The following is a 21,714-nucleotide window of genomic DNA, read 5'->3' as shown; positions in this document are numbered from 1 at the left end:
ACATTTTTCATCAATAGCCGCACACACCGGCCGAGAAAAACAACAAAGATGTAGGATAGATTTGCGAAAAATCCATGTTGGTCGGTAGATAGTCGAGAACAAATTTTGAAAAAAATATCATGGTATAGTTTAGATGAAGTTACTTGGTCAAGCTCCAAAATTGAGTATGTACAAAATACAATCAACATACTACATATACGCATTAAAATAAACTGCAAAATATATTACGATATTTAGTGATCGATTCCCGTATATATTTACGGTCGATTCGAGTCTTCACACAGCCCCCGGCCCGTTTAACAATCAATATTTGTCAGATAAAGATAGGCAAGTTTGGCGCGGATAACGTGGAACAGACGAAGATACGAGATTCTCTCGATGCTGCTGGGATTGAATTGAGGACAGGCCGCGAATATGAAACAGAGTCGCGCGCTCAAAAATAGGAAATGCAATTATTTTATACGTTTTATTATTGTTAGTTTACAGTATTTCTTCAAATAAACGAATATAAGTAAAATATTAACTTGTCTTGCATTCTATTATTTAGAACGTCATTTTTTACTAGATATTATACAGGGTGCGGTACAAGAGCGAACGTTTTTAGGACAGGTAGCGATTGGCCATTAGAGAATGGAGGGGTGTGCGTCAGATTACATTCGGTGCCTTGACTCAAAGCATTTCAATTGAACTCAAATTCGGCTTGATAGATTCCTATTTTTTGGAAGAAAATGGGGTTACCATTTCAGTAACGACTAAACGTTACGTTAATATGGTAAACACCTTCTTTATCCCCGAGTTAGAAAGAAGACGTATTGACCGAGACCGTTTGTGGTTTCAGCAAGATGGAGCCACAGCACACGCCGCCAGGGCATCCATGGCTGTTTTTCGTCCTTTGATTGCTAACCCTTTAATTTCAAGATTCGGTGACGTTTTATGGCCTCTCCGGTACCTCAAGTTTATGAAAATAATCATCGTAAATTAGATGAAATGAAAGATGTAATCTACCAGGAAATTAGTGAAATCAATAGAGATTTGCTGCAAAAAGTCGAGGCTAATTTCCGCGAACGCCTTCAAAACTGCGTCGATGGAAACGGTCACCATATGCCTGATATTCTTTTCCACAACTGAAAATCCATCTGAGTATTATCAAATGCTATGTCTTTGTGTATGTTGGTCTACCAATAAATGTTCCCTAAAGCAAAAACTAATGATTTTATGATCAAAAACATCCTATTCCTCTGACGGACCGTACAATTATACGGCGCGTTATAAATTCCTAGTTCACTATGGGTATCTCGGTAAATATAAGAGATAAGAAAATGGTTAAATTTAGGGCAAAGTTGCGCATTTTTGAGCCTAAAAATGTGCCATTTCAAAATTTGTATAAAAGGTATTTAAATTTATATTTCTTGTTGAAGCGCTATTAGACCAGCCCTTTTGTACGTGGAAATAAAGTTTCGACGAATCAACCATTTCTTAAGATGCGTGCCATAATATATAGGTCTGTATATGGTAACAATTATAACAATTTTGAATTTTGTCAGTGTGTTTTAATTAACATGGTGCAGACTTGGCTCACCCTAAAATCGGTTTCGCGTTTATATTATACTGTAGTTCTGCTTGTTATTCTATTTGCTATATACCGTTTTTTTTTAAATTTTATTTAGTTTCGTCTGAACTTTTGAACAATAATAATGTTATTTTGGCGGCCTTTTGATACTAGTGATAATAAATCGAATAGTTGTGGTAAATATTTTTAGGCATTTTGTAATGTGTTAGTTTATGACCGTTTTACCGATCAAATTTTAAGAAAGTATCAATTTCTTAACATGTGTCATTTTCGACCTGAATATAATTTAAACCTGAATTACAATTTTTAAATACAATATACGTTGTTAATAAAATAATATATCTGCTTAATAAAAAAAAATTACAGTACTGTTTTTCACGATAAAAATTCAAGGTTAAATAGCATTGACATTAAAATTAATGAGTATTTTAATAGGTATTTTATTTTTTTGACAATTTTTGTAATAATTTAAAAAAAAACTGTGTAAAAAATATGTGTCATTAAATCAAACCATGACTTTTGCGTGACTTGATAAATGTTTTTGTTGGTTGTAAAATAACATATTTACTATAAATATGTATTAAACCAAAGAAACAAAATTTATATGCACGCCAATGCCTCATAAAGAAAACGCCGCGTGCTAAACGTTTTTAGTTTTAATGCTTGTCCAAGTAACTTCACCTAAACTATAGAGGATTGTTTCAAAAAATTTGGAGAAATTGCATAGGATCGAGATAGGTAGGTAGTTTTCAATAAAACTGGAATCACCCTTCTTTAATACATGGTATACTTTTGCGGTCTTCCACATTTCAGGAAATGTACCAGTATGGATTATTAGATTAAATATATGACTTAATGACAAAGCTAGAGATCCCATCAGGACCTGCGGTAATTTTATTTTTCAGGGATCTACCAGCACTAATAATGTCATCTGTGATGATAGTGGGGCTAATGTGGACATAGTCAGAGTCACATGTTACATAAGTGTTCTGTTGACGTAATGGTTTAGTGTCCCGGTAGACGTTCTTATAGAAACGGGGCAAAGGCTGATACAATTTTCTCTGGGCTCTCATATGAACCAAATGAGACGTTCATAGATGCAGGAATTCGTGACGTACTCGTGACGACCCTTTTTACTATGAACAAACGACCAAAAGATTGGATTGAATCAGAATGTATATTGTCGTGTGCCTGCATAACATGATCTCGATAAGCTCAATCCAGCTGGTACTTTATACCCTGACGCAAGGAGGTAATAAAAATGAGTGCGATGGGATTTAAAGTCTGTATAGGCTTTTTCCTTCTTAATAATATTATTTATGTTCTCCCTGGTAAACCAAAGGGGAAAACGTCGTCGTCTTTGTGGCTTAAGGAGCGTAGTTGTAACAAAAATGCCTTGGAGTGTATCATAAAGGGTGCAGCAAGCATCTGAGACATTAGAAGAATCCAATATCGAAGAACAATCATACTCCTGTAGTAACCTATATATCCTTACTAGCGGTAATAATGACCAATAATGCAGGGTAGTATAAATTTTCATGGCGAAAAGAATCAACGAATGGCACATTATGTTTTAAAAGGTCTATGTCAAAATTAGTAAACACAAGATCCATGAAGCGATTAAGAGAATTGGGTATAACATTATATTGTTTAAGACGATTATTTTATTGTTTAAGATTTAAGACGGTACAGACATTTAGAAGGCTCTGGAGTTTTCTCCCAGGTCGATAATCAGTTCCATACAAAGAGATGTTAAGGTCACCCAGAATAATTATGTGCTTATTAAGAATGGCATCAAGTGAATATAAGGACTCTAAAAAGGATAACACATCTGTATCGATGGCTGCAGTCGATATATACAGGGTGTTTCAGAGTTGTGGTGCCAAAACCTTAGGGGAGATTCCGCTCAGCAAAATAAGAAAAAAAGTTTATATGAACATGGGTCCGGAAATGTTTCGTTTCCGAGATACAGGGTGTCAACTTTTTTCCAAAAATTAGGTTTTTTATTAATAACTTAGAAATGCGTTAGTCGATTTCATTGAATTTTTTCCAGTTTATTTAAACCATTATCAGACATCTACTGAAGCAATTAAATTCGATCCGAAATTTCCAGGGGCGTACCAATAGAGCAAGTATTTTGTCTTTTTGTAGAAAAAAATATCACCCTGCAACTTTTTTGCGGTTTTTATTTACTTATTTTAAAAAACCCACTATAATACAACTTTTTGGTCTCTTGACTTTTTTTAGTGTCTCGCTTCGTTTTTAAGAAAAAATTACAATACGGCACCACGGCACGTCTCTGAACTCCATAAGGAAAAATAAAAATGCTTAGGAATTATCCAAAAATGTATCGCAGTGGGTTTATTTTTGAAAACTAAAAAAAAACATCAAATAAAATTTTCTCTAAAATAATACATTATTTTTCAATTTTCTTAGTAGGTACGAGAATACATTTTTGTTAAAGTAATCACTGATAACAAAATTACAATAAATGTTCAAACTGACAACCTCCTGCTTCGATGCAAGCATTGCACCGTCTCACCATACTTTGTCGTACTCGTTCGAAAATACCTGCAGTGTTCTGAATAGTCTGACAAGAATCGAAAATTCTTTGCTGTAATTGTTCCACTGTTTCCACGGGGGTAGCATAAATAAGGTTTTTTAGGTAACCCCAAAGGAAAAAATCTAAAGATGTAAGATCTGGTGAGCGAGGAGGCCATGCAATGGGTCCTTCTCTACCTATCCATCGTCCAGGGTAAGCTTCATCCAAATAGTTTCTTACTTCTCGGTAAAAATGAGCCGGTGCACCGTCATGCTGAAATATCATTTGCTGCCTGCTATTTAATGGAACTTCTTCTAGGAGGCCTGGAAGAGTATTGCGTAAAAAATCTCAGTAAACATCTCCATTTAAGCGCGGTGGTAATACAAATGGGCCAATCAATTGATCAGCTACAATTCCTGCCCAGATATTTAGATGAAAACGCTGCTGGTGGCCTGTAACGTGCGTTGCATGAGGATTTTCTTCATGCCAAACATGATAATTATGGCTATTAAAATATCCATTTCTGGTAAACAACGCTTCATCGGAAAATAAAATGTTCCTATTAAACTGTGGATTGTTTATAAGGCTACAAAGATACCACTGGCAGAAAAAAACACGGAGTGGATAGTCGGCTGGAATTAATGCATGGACTTTTTGCAAATGGTAGGGATGCAGCAGCTGCTCATGCAATATTCTCCAGACTGAACTGTGTCCAATTCTCATAGCATTAGCTATTTCACGAGTGCTAACGAATGGTGCATTTTCCACTCTTTCCAAAATTTCCTCCTCGGCAGCCACAGTTCGGGCAGTTCTTCTGGGAGCAACATCAGGCCGTGTTACACTCAATGTACCAGTTTCTCGTATTCGCCTTTCGATATTTGGAAATATTTTTCTGCTGGGATGTCGCCTATTGGGAAATTTTCGACGATAAATTCGTTCGGCTTCTCGAGAATTGTAACGGGCCTCACCATACACAAGAAGCATATCTGTTAGGTCAGCAAAAGTGTATTCCATTTTTTTTCACCACCAACTACCAAGATAGGTATTTTAGAACTATACTCTATTTCAGAAGTGTGTAGAGCAATAAAACCTCATTAGGTATGCAAAAGTGGTACCATATAGTGGTACCATAAAAGTGGTACCGTATGGTGGTTTTATAACACTGTTAAATTTAAACTTTAACAAATGCAGAGCGTTGTAAACAAAAACACTTACTTTGATACAAAAATAATCTTTAGAATGGATAGGAATGTAATTTCGGTATTTTCGATGTTAGTTACGATTATTTACGATTTCGATGTTATCTACGTGGTAATGTTTTTTTTTAGTTTTCAAACACACTGCGATATATTTTTGGATAATTCCTAAGCATTTTTATTTTTCCTTATAGAGTTCAGAGACGTGCCGTGGTGCCGTATTGTAATTTTTTCTCAAAAACGAAGCAAGACACTAAAAAAAGTCAAGACACCAAAAAAGTTGTATTTTAGTGGGTTTTTTAAAATAAGTAAATAAAAACCGCAAAAAAGTTGCAGGGTGATATTTTTTTCTACAAAAAGACAAAATACTTGCTCTATTGGTACGCTCCTGGAAATTTCGGATCGAATTTAATTGCTTCAGTAGATGTCTGATAATGGTTTAAATAAACTGTAAAAAATTCAATGAAATCGACTAACGCATTTCTAAGTTATTAATAAAAAACTTAATTTTAGGAAAAAAGTTGACACCCTGTAACGAAACATTTCTCGGAAACGAAACATTTCCGGACCCATGTTCATATAAACTTTTTTTCTTATTTTGCTGAGCGGAATCTCCCCTAAGGTTTTGGCACCACAACTCTGAAACACCCTGTAGATTACAATAATGTAAATGGTAAAGTACTGAATATTAAACTTACAAGCCACCACAGCAATAATTGGAGTCATGGTTCTATTCGAATACTCTCGGGGAAACCAACTGCTCGTATACAGAGTTGAATTTGCACGACGCTGGAACGAGCTCGAAAGGGGCATTCGAAAAACCAAAACTCGATCAATTCGCTCCAATGAAGTGCCCATTTTGAGAGCTGTTCGGCTGTGTGGATTTGAGGTTAGGTTACACAGAACCGAGCCTATGAGACAGTTCAAAAATAATTGCACTGAGTGCTAGTTTACAAATTTGCTCTGATGCAACCGAACAAAAAAAAAGTGACGAACACGCACTTAGCACTGCATTTTTTTGGTTTCTACCAGTCGAAATCGTAATACTGTTTGACTTCGTATTGAGTGCAGCTTAGTGCAGCCAGTCAAAAACGTCATAAGCGATAAGAGCACAACTTGCTTCAGAGCGCTGATGCTATTTCATTTCGATGTCGAAATGTTAAAGCGACTCTGTCATGACAGTCGTATTTTTTAGCGATTCTCAATCATTTCGATTTTAGTTACGTCTAGGCCCTAGGGATATTGAGTAAATAATATATGGCATCGCATATATATTATATTGGCTACACTTTTTCATTTGTCATTTGTGGTGCATAGTTTTAAATGCGACTGTGACTTTTGAAAAGATCATAATTTACAGTTGTAAGTAGACTAACGATTATATTCATAGCCTACAGAATTTTTTTTATTATGTGAGGCATAAAACGGCTATTGAGAATCGACCACATTTTTTTGTTGTGACGATTTAAGTTAAATATGCCGAGACCTCAGTAATAAGATTTTGATTATTTTTTAAAGGTACATAACAATAATGAACGGAACAATGGCCAACAATAATTTATTACTACATGATTATATTTTATAATGGGTAATTAACTATTTTCTGATTACAGTTTAGCGATCGTAAATGTTAACATTAAAAACATCATTATTTGACATTTATTTCATTTCATTAACATCTAAATCAAGTGTTGCTCAATGAGAATGGATTTTACGTATCTCGGAGCATTTTTATGTCTATTTATGTCAGTACATGTATGATGTAGTATGATGCCAGTCGTTATACACGTATATTCTCTTCAACTCCTTCAAAACAAGTAAATATGCTTAAAGTAGTGCCACTATTTGTAACTAAATTTACTAATTACCTGCAAGAGACTGTAAAATAAGAAATATTAATTTATAAAACAATACCTTATTTATTAACAACACAAGAAAAGAATACAAAACTAAAATTTAGGGTTAGGTTAGGTCAATAAAATATACTTTTGCCTAACTACAAAAACGACTTTTAAGTTTGGTAAATAGTATCCGTTATGAGTATTTCACTTTAGACGATGAAAAGTTTGGAAAAAAATCACTTTTACCCACAAAACACAAACAATAATAATAGACGTCTGACAGCCGCCTAATTTTTCATTAAGACCATAATTTCGACTCGAAATCAAAATTTCAACTTTCTACAAGTTGAAATTAATTTTAATTAGTCGAGATTCAATGACGTCATATCCATAGTTCAGCTGAAATCCGTAGGGTTCGCAAATTTGCATTTCGGCGTCACCATAGTTAATTAATTTAATAAAAAATTGCGAAATTCGCAGAGTGATTTTTCCTACCGCAGACTGTGTTGTTGTTACACGCTCCTCACCTCGCATAGACCAATATGAGTGTACGTGCACACAGGATGCGATTAAGCGATAAGCTTTGCTATGAGATACGACGCTATGCGATGCTCTGCTTTTGATTACTTGCTATATTTTGGTTGTGTTTTAATAGAAGGCGATAAACAAAAGCGTAGTAACTTTCAAACCTTTGCCTGCGTCAGTTCCAGCTACCATGGAATTATTATTATTAGAAAATTCATTTTTACGATATATGTATATGAAAAAAATAGGTAAAAAGTAAGTAATAAAGTAAAAAAAAGAAATGGGTACGTGAAATTTATCGTGAACGATTAACCTACGGAGAATTTCATCATTTGTTCTCCGAATTAACTCTATATCCTGATAAATTTCGAGAATAATTCCGAATGTCTTTGGAAACATTCATACTTATTGAAAATGGTATAACACCATTAGTGGAAAAAGTGACAACAAACTGGAGGGTTTCAATCAGCATTAAAGAACGCCTTGCCGTAACGTTAAGGAAAACTATACTTAGATATATGTGAGTACTTAAATATTTTATTTCAAATTCGTTACAGTTATTTTAGAAAAATAAACAAATAGAAATATAAACGTATAAAATATGTCTTTTTTCTTCAGGGGAGAATTGTGTAAGAACTATTTGTTTCTGTGGAATAAGCGGGTGAAGCCAATGGTGTTGTCACAAAAGTGTGTGTCATTTGAGGCTGATGAGTTGGCATATTATTGGCAAAACTTATATTTTCAACATGGTGCTCGTTTACTGTGGCTTGGTAAAGCAGTTCCTGCATCATGAGATGAAACCACATCTTTGTTTCAAAACGCATTTTTTTAGCGGTGTATGGAAACTCAAAAAAAAGTGATAGTCATCATCCTGAGTAATCTGAGATTGTGTCGATAAAACGGAATTATTTGCTTTAAGAACGTAAATTTTTTGTTGCTCTTATTTCAAAAATTCTTCAATATCAAAGTCTTCTTTTCTTTTAGCTGCTCTTTTTGCGGGACGTTTTGGCGGATGCCCACAGTCAGTTGGCTCTTGACGTACATTTTTATCTGAGCTAGTAGTTGCAATAGTTTGGTTGTTGTGATCAGATAATAGTTCTTGTGATTCAATTCTTTCATCCGGGAGTAACAGATGTCTCATCGTCGATGTCATCAGGAAATAAATGATCATTGGATACATCTTCGTTTAGTTGGCTTGCGTTATCGTCAGTGGGTAAGTTGCCAGTTAGCTGTCTCGGAGTCATTTGATCCTTAAGGAACCATAAAATCTTAAAGTAAGTCCACTTTGCATTAAAGTTTGAAGGAGTTTCGTCTCCAGGTTTCGGCAACTTCTTCAGCTCATTTCTGAAGACATCTTGTAAAGGTTTCCATCTTTTTTTAGCAGCTTCTTCTAAAAAAAAAAGAATTAAATTGTGTTGTTTTGTGAACTTTTTGAAATGTTTTCAAAAAGTAAACTTGTTTTTATGAATCAATTATTAGTTAAAAATTAACAGTAGAATGTTGACATATCTCTTAATATATCACTACAGATAATTCACTACCCAATAAACATTTTTGGTTTTATAATATTTGTCGCAACTGTTATATCACCTTCCTTATATACCCTACAGCTATATAAATAGTAACCGAAATATTTCCGTTACTCCTATAAACCTGTTAAAGAGCTTAAATGGGGAGTTTATAAGGGTATCGGCAAGCCATACTTGGTAACGTTATAAACGTTTAAGTTGTAAGTCAACAGTAACCAAACTATTTCCGTAACCGTTATAAAACTTACCAGAAGAACCTTTAAAAAACTTTAGCGATATAAGCTAGTGTTGAAAATTTTGTGGTTACTCTTATATATTTTGCCTATAAGAGTGTTCAAAATAGATCTATCACTATTTTCTGTCATATGTCACTTGTCACTTTTCACGTCTTGTCAGATGTTTCGAAATATAAATATGTTCTTTTTCTCTGTTATACACATTGGCATACCGTTGTGGTTCTTTTCTGCATCTCAAAAACAATAATACAATGACTTGTCACTTTGGTGACGTGAGAATCATGAGATACTAGGTATAACAAATTAAAGATGGAGGAGACAGAAAATAATTTATTACCTTGAGATAATGGAATTAAGAGTAATTTGTATCTAAAAATGTATGTGCGAATGATTTTTTACTGTAAATGTAACTAATTCACTTCGAAAAAATATAGGGGCCATCAAAATACCTAGTATTTTTTATATTGCATTTAGATATTAATGGAAATCATAACTTTTAATTTTTTTAATATTACACAATTTATTGTCGGGTGCCTTTGTTTCGTGAAATAGTTGAACCATAAATAGTAAAATCGTGATGAATTTCTATAAAATAAGTGAAATATATTGATTTTTCGGTACTTCTTTTTTTATGTTTATTTTTCAAAACAATCATGGCGGAAGTCTAAGTAACGTTATATACCATTTCGAAAGCATTATGTCACTCAAAGAGCTGTTAAATAACTATTAGTGATGGTATATAACTTAACGACCTATAAGACACCTTTATATAACCCTATGACTACAGGCACGCAAGACGTGCCGCGAATAGAAAAATTAAAGACACTCACTTTACTTTAAATAATGAAGTTTTGACCAAATTTGATTTTTTCCTAGTAAATACGAGACCTCAGCTAACTAAAGTAATGTTTAACATGATTAACATAAGTATATTTTCTCTTCTCAAATATGTTCTCTTCCAAAATATGATATATTTCCTCAACAAAAGGCATCAAAAACCTTTCAACATCGGGTGGTTTGCTTTTTCCACTATAAATACCAATTGCCATTGGCTTTAATTGAGGTACTTCGAAAATATTAAACAGTATTGGCCAGAATTCGTCCTTAAAGCTTTTATATATTGGCAACCCGTCTATGTTAATATTCAAAGAAATATTTGATATATTCTAAAGGCTATATTCTATCCTTTGTTGAATTGAAATTATTGTAGGAGTTCCTAACAATGTTCTTGGATCTGTTGGTAATATATTTGGTAAACGTTTGTTAATAATTCTCATTACTTCTTTTAACGCTCTCTGTGTAATATTAAAATTACATGCCCATTTTTGAAGATCATGCTTAAATTGTTCATTTTTTCTCGTTCCAATAGCTCCTGCTCTTCATGGCCTCAACATCAATCAAAGGAAACATCGTCATCGCCAAGTTCAACTAACCATTTATCAATATTCTTGTTGTTACTAGCTCTTTCTGCACAATCTTCCAGAGATTCATCATAAGGCACTGTTGGAGATTTTGGAACTTCTATTGTAGGCCCTTGTGGATGCTTCGCTAAACTGATAGGGTTTACATATTCTTTCTCGGATAAAAACTTTTTTTCATCACCAGTCAGAATTTTGCTAAAATTTTTTGCAACTTTGCGACGAAAAGAAGTGCTCAACCTAATTTTTTTCCAATTATAACTCATATTTAATAGCAACAACTATAAACTAATTTTTGCTTATTAAGTAGGTACCTAGTTACCTTATTATTATTTACATCATAATAAAGTAAAAAAATAAATTGGTTATTTGATTTTTGTAAGGTTATGTCATTAAGGGTATATAAGGGTAAAATGTGTTACCAAAGCTTATTAAGTTTTATAAAGGGGACAACCATCACTAAGAGTGATATAATTTAATTTGAAAAACACTAACTTTTATAAGAGTAAACAAGAACACTCAACAGAAAACGCTATATCACCCCATTATATATCTGTAGGTTACAGTAACACTATAAACATAAAATATTACTAGAATAATTTTATAAAACCCCAAAACTTGCTTATATATCTTTGTTACCTTTATACAACCCTTATATATCTTGTATGTTACTATAAGTTGCGGTAAATGTTTATTGGGTAAGGGCCAGTTCTACAAACATGCTATAACTTTTTTCCTGGAGTAATTACTATGACAACGATTGTTGAGACAATTGTAATTTTAGCAATTATTCTAAAAATAAACTTGTACCATGATTGTAGAACTGGCCCTTAGTGATAATAACACACTAATTGATTCTCCTTTTTCCAGGTTTCTGGCGACAGGTGCCTCTTATAGAAGCCTGGCATTCTCTTTTCGCCTTGGCGTTTCAACTGTGGCAAAGATAGTTAAACAAACATGCGAAGCAATATGGAAAGTTTATGTTGCTACATATTTACCGGTCCCGACGAAAGAAATTTTTAGTCGTTCCGCCTCTGGAATAAATGGAATTTGCCTCATTGCGTCGGCTCAATTGATGGTAAACATGTACGAATTAAATGTCCGGCGAATTCAGGAACAATGTTTTACCATTATAAACAATATTTTTCCATCGTTTTACAAGCTGTGGCTGACGCCAACTACAAATTTCTGACCATGGAAGTGGGTGCATATGGAAAACAAAGCGATGGAGGAATCTTTCAGTCGTCACAAACATATGCTTTGTTAAAACATGAAAAGTTTAATTTACCCAAGACAACAACATTACCTGATTCAGACATAGAATTCTCGTTCTATTTGATTGGAGATGAAGCATATCTGTTGACACATTTCCTAATACGACCATTTCCTCGAAGGCAACTCACAGATGAAAATGAGAATTTCAACCGTAGGCTATGCAGAGCTTGGAGGTGTGTGGAATGTGCATTTGGTATTCTAGTGGTTAGGTGGAGAATATTAACGAAAGCAATAGAGACCGACCCTTCCGTAGCAGAAATCATAATTAAATACGCTTGTTTGCTACACAATATTATCATATACCGAGAAGAAATTCATGATTATGATATAAACAATCACGAACAAACTTGCAGTGACATTATCAGCCAGCCTGCCTCACGTGTAAACAACAGAGCGTCAAAACAAGCATATGAATTAAGAGATATTTTGAAATCGTATTTAGTAAACTACTAATATAATTGTTATTATATTTCTCGTAAATTAAAAAAATTTTTTTTTAAATAATAAACTGGTATGTATATGTAAACATCATGTTTAACTTACTTGAAATGTTTAGTGCTTCAGCTACCTCCTGCCATAATTTCTCAACTTTGTCCCGATCTCGATAGCCTTTGTTTTGTTGATCCCATAGTGGAAGACGCACTCGGACTGCATTTATTAATTTTTATGCATCCATACCACACGAAATACGGACAAATATAACTAGACAATAACGATTAAAATCAAACGATTAAAATCAAACAGACGCGCGAGATCGCGTTGCATCGCATTGCATCTTAAAGCAGCAACAAGCGCGCTGTTTGAACGCTTGCTTTTGATTTTAGAGGTTTGTATTAATCGCACCGCATCGCATAAAATATAGCATATAGCATCGCTTATCGCTTAATCGGGTCCTGTGTGCACGTACACTGACGGATGAGAATACGCAAATCGTCAAATCGTTGTGGGAAATTGCCTTGTAGCAACACAATGGACCTAATAAAACAAACCAAAAAAATTCCAGGCTAAAAATTGGTGCAAGATAAATTTCGGCAAAAACTTGTATCGTCGGAAATGGGCTTAAGGCGAAAGAATTGAGATTGACATATCAGTCCTTTCTGTCGTCAATGTCAACGTTGCTTTTTTTATATGGTTTTTGTTGATATTGGGAATGTTGATCCCGGTATTTGTGTTGAATGGTGTTGATTTGTTTACTGTTTGAAAAATGGGGAAATACTAAGAACAGATTTGTTCAGATTAGACTGTATCTACGTTTACCTTTATTAATAGTAAATAAACATACTGATTGTCTTTTCATTTAATAAAAAGGTACATTGTGGATCAATGTAATTAATGTACAAATTTGCTTACTTTGTATTTCCAATCTGATTTAGTGCAATTCCAGTGGTTATCACCTACACAAATGTGCCTATTGATAAATAATATATTACTTACTGTTTATGTGAGTGCCCATTAAGTTCAATATGGGAAAGAAGAAAAATAAAAAAGACAAATGTAAGAAAGACAATGTGGTGCACAAAAATATGTATATTTCTAAAAAATTATTCATTTCCTAGTGAAACACTTACAACATGCAACTACGGAGATAACAGGCTTCATAATGGAGCATCCTGGAGGAGAGTCCATAATATGGGAAAAGACTTCAAGAAAACCTGTGATTATTCCTCTAGAAACTTTTGAAGCCTTGAATAATTGCCTGTTAAAAATGTCACCACCAAACTACAATGTGTTCATGTCAGTTTCAGAATATTCAATGAAGGAGCTCACCCCTGACCATCCACTTGATGAGCCAGGAAGTCCTACTCACCTCATTATATTCTGTATGAAGTAAGTCCTTCCTTTTTTTTCTTCAAATATTTATTTCTTTAAAAATGATATAGCTACTGATTCATAAAAAGATGGGGTTTCTAATTCTGGAGTTTAGCAACTTTTGTTAAAATCAACTTCCCGGTTGAATTCTTTATTTAGATGCTTGATTTTAATCTCAAACTAAATATAAAAGTATTTTAAGTAAGGGTCTCGTAGACTTTAAGATTTTGCAATATTTTAAAATTTGACCAGAAAGAGTACTTTAAAAAGAATAGATTAAGAAAAAAAAAGTGCGGATTATTTATAGGGCACTAAAAAATAATATTTAATTTATTTATTTATTTATTTATGGAATCCATTTACAAAAGTGTTTCATAGCATATTATACTGTATATAAATAACTATCTATAAATTAATGAAAGGTGTAGATGAATTAATTAATTAAAGACCCTATGAAATATTATTCTTTAACTGCCCCTTAAAAGATGAAATCTTAGAGTCAAAAAGGCTTATCTGTCTCGACAGTCCATTAGCACTTCATGCCATTTATGTGTTATTTCTCTAATGTGGGTAAGTTCAGGTTATACTTGACCCACTGATAGTAATACGCCTGCAACCACATCTAGAAGTAGCCGACCTTAAAAATTTATTTTGAGTCTTTTCAATCTGCTCAGTGTAGCAGTTATATGAAGGGGACCACACAATTGAGCCCTACTCCGAGATGGGCCTAACAAGAGAGCAATAAAGTAATCTAAAAGTAAACAAAGACAAATCAGTTGTAGACTGCTGGATAAAACCCAGCATTTTCTTTGCCATACTGGTCACCTGATTGATGTGACTTTTAAAAGACAACCTGGAGTCAGTAAATATTCCTAAGTCAGAAACCTCTGTTTTGACACCAACTGTTTATTTTATAAAGAAAAGCAATATAGAAACCATATTGCTTTTCTTTGCTTAGAAAAAGTAATCTTATGGCACTTATTGATATTAAGGGACATTCTATTCAAGTAGCACCAATCAAAAAACAAATTAAGGTCTTTTTGCTTGACCTCTTTAATGGCTCTACAACTGCTTTTATAAAAAAGGTGATGCAAAGGTGATTTATCTTCTGCAGCATAAATTATTGGTTCTCAATTGATTACAGTTAATTCATTAAAATTCTGGATTTGATCAGTATTAGGTGGGCTGGAGGTGTTTTGGGTGCTTTGTGTCAGTTTTTTCTTTTTATTGTACTACTCATAATTGCTTTTTGGTGGGTTTACTCTTGTTATCAATCAATCAAATCAAATCAAAAATGCTTTATTATCAGAAAATTTACATTTTATCGACAAAGCTAAAGGAAAAAAAATACAAATATAAACAAATAAACATAAAAAAAATACTCAGACAAAATACACACAAAGTAAATAGGTACATAACAAAACAAAAATACTGTACAAATTATCAAATTGTACAGTTTGGTCGAAATACATAAATGAAATAATTTTTATATACAAATATACACAGAATTATATGTATAAAATTGTCAAAAACCTTAAAGTGTCAAAAAAAAAACATACAATAAAAAGCAGGGAAACATTTTACAAATAAAAGGCACACACACTGGCATTATTATGCCAGTGTGTGTGCTTTAAAAGGAAATATTAAAAAAGTCTTCTACTGTATATAGGGCTTTTTGCAGTAGTAAAGATTTTAGGGCATTGCGAAAAGTAGTCATCGATTTTATTATGGAACGCAGATGGTTGTGCATTTTTATTGCTGCATAAAGTATAGAGTTCTTTACTAATTCCGACCGTGGAATTGGCAGATGAAGATTATGATCAACGTTCCTTAGTGAATAGCTGTGAAAGACCATCTTCTGGAATCTGCGACACATGTTTGCGGATAAGGCAGATAGATTCAAATATAAATAACGAGGGAAGAGTAAGGATCTTATATTTTATAAAATTTACAGTAAGCTCTACTATCAAGTCCTAATAAGTAGCGAAGCGCTCTCTTTTGAAGTTTAAATATACGCTCAAATTGGGTCTTGCAGCATGTACCCCAGAATGGAAGGGCGTAACGAAGATGTGACTCAAAAAGAGCATAATAAACTGTTTTGGCCGTGAAAAAGCCTAATTCTCTTGAGATTGATCTTATGGCAAAACATGCAGAACTTAGTTTTTTAGATAACGTATCTATGTGCAAATCCCATTTCAAAGAGCCGTCCACAACAAGACGTTGGAAATTGTTGTATGTAGTGCCATTGCATTCAGATTGCTCCAAGTGAAGCTAGTATCATCAGCAAAAAGACAGATTTTTCCGCTTATGTTCAGGCTGGCCAGGTCATTTATAAACAGCAGAAAGAGCATAGGACCCAAAACGGAACCTTGAGGTACCCCACATTCAATTGGTTTACAAGAAGATCTTGATGTATCGACCTTTACAAGTTGACTTCTGTTGCACAAATATGACTTAAACCATTGAAGGGTTATACCTCTGAATCCATAGTGCTGCAATTTGTTAATTAAAATAATGTGATTTACGCAATCAAAAGCCTTTGAAAAGTCACAGAAAATTGTTGCTGTTAAGTAATTTTTGTTGATATTTGAATAAACGCTGTTAAATAGGGAGAACATAGCATTGTTGGTGCATTTTTTGCTCAGATTAAAAGAACTGATTAAAAATGACAAAAACCTTTTTTTAGCCAGGCGTTCTATGATCTTTGAGAGGGTTGGAAGAAGTGCAATTGGACGATAGTTTGAGGCTTGATCTTTATCTCCTCCTTTATGTAATGGAATGATTATTGCAGTTTTAAGGCAGTTTGGAAAGACCCCATTTTGAAATGACATGTTGATTAGGTCTACTAAATGGATTAGAGTACAATCAGGCATATTTGAAAACATTTTAAGAGTAAGCCCATCTGTACCAGCTAATGTTTTGTTTTTTATTTCGTTAATTGTACTTTGAAGTTCTGTAAATGATACTGGCGTAAAAAAGAAATTGTGCAAATTTTCATTAGAGAGATATGACAGAGGATCATCAAAAGGTGTTATGGTGGCCATTAGATTTTTTGCCACGTTTAAGTTTTCCTATACTGCTTGACGTAATTATGAAAAGCAATAGATTCTAAGAACTTTTTTAGGTAGGAAAGTGAGCGCATGTTTTTTGCCGATACACGAAGACCTTTGGAGGACCAGGGCTTTTGTTTCTTAGTTTTAATTGGCTTTAGAGGAAAAGATATATTTGCAATATCTGATAGCGAATTTAAGAATCTGGAGAACTCATTATCGACATCATTTGAAAGAAAGTTCCAGTTTTCCTTTAGACAATGATTCTTAAAATTTAGAAAATTATTTTTGTTATAAACACGGCCTAATTTACGCAAAGTGCTGTTGTTAATTTAATCCAAAGAGAAGCTGGTTAATATAGCTTCATGATCTTAAAAGCCCGAACTGAAAGCAATACAATTTAAGAGTTCTGAAGCAAAGGATGATACTATGTAATCGATGGTGGTGGAGCTATTTTTAGTTATTCTGTTGGGTGAATCTATGTGCATTATCAAGCCCATTTTAGGGAAATTTAGTTCTTCTAGCAATAAAAATAGATCATTAGTTTTGTGTCTTATAGACTGAATATTTAAAAGAAAAATACTAAGCTTACTATCACCCAGTTTTAAAGAGGATGCTGGATCCTCTGGTCGCGTCAGATATTCTAAAAATTTTTTCTAGATGGCGACCCACTAGAAAAAAATTATTTTGGCTTTCCCTAAATTTTTGGAGCCGCAAAAGCTTCTCCGACGAAAAATAGGTCCTAAAGGCAGAAAGGTCCTCTTCAACTTCCATGGATCTATTACCATAGGCCTCGTGGAACCAGATGTACAGCTTTCGTAGCGAGACCAGATCGGTCGGCAGTCCCTCAGCAGCAAGCATTAGTTTAATGCTGGTGTTGGTTTGCCCATCAAAACATGTACTCGTCGGTTGATCATGTAGATGTGCCAGGTAAAGTCTGAGAGATTTAAGGAGTAAAGGATCTCTCAGTCTAGCCAACAAGTAACGATCATTTTCCATGTCAGATTTACGAGAGAGCCGTACTATTGGTGGGATCATTGGGTCGAGATGGAGCCCACTCCTATCCTTATTGGCTTTCTCCACAATCTTGATGTTGACGGCTTCACCGTTTAAGGACTTACCAGCAGCTATGGCTTCCCTATCTGAGTTGATCTTAAGCAGCTTTTCTTGCTTTGAAATGTTATCGGAGGCTGCTCGGGCAGCAATGGACATTGGAGTTGACGGTAAGGCTATATGCTGGGAGGGATGTGCTTTATGGCCATCTATTACAGTACCAGCAGGCCACATGTCTGTCTCTTTAAGTCGTTTCAGGAGATCCTTGTTTTGCACACCGACTTTAAAACTAGAGGGTAAACTGTATCCATCCTTAAGCATAGGAAAACATGGAATAAAGTCGTTGGTGCCAAGTTTAATCTTAATGTAGTGTGCAAGCTGACTCATAGTATAGTAGGCAGGTATGTTTTCTACAACAGTGTAATGCCATTTATCTCTGGGTATTTGTTTTGAAGATGTTTTCTGAGTTTTTGAAAATGTAGACATTTCAGGACTTTTATCAGTCTGGGTCGAAATCGTTTTTTTGATTTTAGGTGCAGTATAATTAATAACAGATTTTTCTTTAAAGTCCATTTTTTCAATTCTTTCCAATTTGCCGGCCATTTGATTTACGCTTTTTCGTAAGTCCCCGATTTCCCTTATTAATTCCTCGTTTGAAGGGTCCCGAATCAGTATGTTTACAGGCTCCTCATGATTACCCATTAGAAGCGAGGAAATATTAAATATGTCCTGTTTCATGTCCCGAATGGAGTAGAATAATGACTCTTGCCCACTCTCAGATCTGTTGCTTGAGAGCAGATTGTGAATGTCATCCACTTTTTGGTAAAGCTCTTTCCATTTGGAGTCGTGATCGGTTAGAATTTTATAAACTTCATTTACCACGGGAAAAAGGTCTTTTTTTTTTTAAACATGTCCCAAACGCTTCCAAAACTTCCAAGGGAAGTTGCGAATTTTGTAGTTGGGTGACTTTTTCATGAAGGTATTTCATATTCGGGGAATCGCATAAAGAGCAGAAAAACCTTACGTTGTTGTATTGTCCAGGTCCGTACATGACATACAAAAACTTTGTCGGCACTCTCCACTACAGCGAACTTTATATTTTTCTTTTTCCAAGATGTTCTTCTAGCAGGAATCGCACTTATACTCGGTCATTATAAAATAATAATAAAGTCAATGACAATTCAAACAAAAAACAGTCTGGTGGACAGGAACTGTTTGTAAAATAGGAAACCGGAACTATTTATTTTGGAAAAACACACGCGCGGCGCGAACTAGACGATGTAGAAAGTTCAAGTTTACTAACTGTTGTGAAAAGTCAATGATTTTTTCAAACGGATAATTATTTTAAGACAAAAACAATAACGCGAACTACTGACACCGAAAGTTTACGCACCATAAGTACTTTGACTTCGCGATAATGTAGGGTCAAAAACAGGGGAAATTTAAACAAATCAAAACAATACTCATTATCAAAACCAGCGGAGCCAACGAGCGAAGACGCAACCGTCTCATACAACTGCTGAGAATCGAGTGTCGAGTTATATGCACAGTTTGTTAGTTGAGTTGTATTTTTTTGTTACCATATTACTCATAATTGTCTTTTGTATTGAGATTTTCCTGTTGGACAATAAATGAATAAGTGAATAAAAAAAGGGTTAATTTAAATCCTTAAATCAGTCATTATTTTACTTGAATATTTCACAAACTCCTTTCATTGTGAATATGTTTTAATTACACTTAATCAAGATCTTCTGGAGAATTTATTTTCTATAATAAGAATGAGATGTCTAAAACTTTTCACAATTAGATGACAGACCAGTGAAGTTTTAATTTCAGATATAGAAACCAATAAAAATGTAACTTATTGTTATTCCAAAAATTGTATCTACAAGCAATATAAGTAGTTTTCACACAATCTAAAAATATCAAATAATTCAAATAAAACCGAAAGCTTGGAGACATGTTCTAACGTAAATCAAATCAATATATGCTTTATTGTCATAAAAGTAAATTTGTTGACAAAGCTGTAAAAAAGAAAAACATATACACAAACATGTAAAAAGGTTATTTAGCATGCTATGGTCCATCATCCTAAAGGCATTTTGCTTCCATGAATATGGTTTACCTATACCGGTAAAACCAGCAACATCCCAATTCTTCAGAAATACTCCTCCAAGACTCTGAACCAAAACATACAAAGCTAATGTAATGTCAAGAGTATTAATATGTATAACACAAACAGATATTATTGACTTCCGAATAATACAATTTTATTAAATGTAAAACTGTAAAAAAAAAATATGAATCACAGAAATAAATTAGGCGAAATGATATGGTGTAAAAAATATAAAGAATATACCTAAAGTCCTGCAAGAAAAAGGTAAAAATGACTAAAATCTATCCGACAAAAATTCCGTTATTTCATAATAGCCCTTTGCAACTAAGAGTTTTTTAGCACGTTTTCTAAAAAGTTTCCAGCTACCTATAGCTTTCAAATCTGCGGGAAGATGATTAAAGAGGTTTTTACCATCAAATATAAAAGTTCTTTTGATCAGTGAATTTTAGGCATAGGCAAGAGCACATCATTAGCTCGTCGACTGCTATATTCATGCCTATTACTTGTGTTCACATTTCTAAATTTCTTATGAACGAGGCAAACAGATTCCAATATAAATAAGGCAGGAAGGGTTAGGATTTTATGAGTGATAAATAGCTGTTTGCAAGACTCTCTCATACTCACATTACTCAGACGTCGCGTCGGATCGCTCTCTTTTGCAAAACAAAAACACTATTAAATAAGTAATGCATGCACCCCAGAAACACAAACCATACCTTAAATAGGACTCAATTAAAGAAAAATAAACATTTCTCGCCATGTCAAAATCAACCTCTCCTGCGACCACTTTAAGACCATAACAATTTACTGATATTTTTCTACACAATTGCGTGATATGGCCCTTAAATTTTAGTTTATTATCAATAAATAAACCTAAAAATTTATTTTCGTCTAAGTTGTTTAGAATGTGATTCTCCAAAAACACACTATTTAAATTGCATTTAAAATTCACAACACTAGTTTTTGAAATATTTAAACACAGTTTGTTCACACCATTATCAGCAGGAATCACACCATTTCTTGATTTCAACAATATCTCTGTTAACTGTGGTACTTAGATTCATTGCACTCGTGTCATGCCATAAAATTGTTGAATCATCCGCAAACTGAATGAATTTACCTGAGATCCTAAGATTGGCCATGTTATTAATATAAATGAGGAATAGAGGTGGCCCAAGAACTGAACCCTGAGGAACACCATGAGTCACAAGCTGCTCCCTTGAAAGGGCACTATCCACAGAAACACTCTGCATTCTAGTATGGAAATAAGACCCAAACCACTGAAGAGCCAGACCTCTGAATCCATACCACTCAAGCTTCCACAGCAGTATTTCGTGACTAACACAGTCAAATGCTTTGGTCAAGTTACAAAACACTGCTGCAGCAATATCTCCACTGTTCAAGCTCAAAAATAAAGACTCAAAGAATAAAAAGATTGCATCTGATGTTCCCTTGGCACTTTGAAACCCAAATTGCTCCGATCTTATAATTTACTTTTCAGCTAAATATGACATAAGTCGCTTTTTAACCAATTTCTCGATGATTTTTGAGAGG

Source organism: Anthonomus grandis, chromosome 13 (assembly GCF_022605725.1).
Source record: "Anthonomus grandis grandis chromosome 13, icAntGran1.3, whole genome shotgun sequence".
NCBI classification, from domain to species: domain Eukaryota; kingdom Metazoa; phylum Arthropoda; class Insecta; order Coleoptera; family Curculionidae; genus Anthonomus; species Anthonomus grandis.
The sequence above is the reverse complement of the archived record's forward strand: the minus strand, read 5'-3'. Positions refer to the sequence as shown.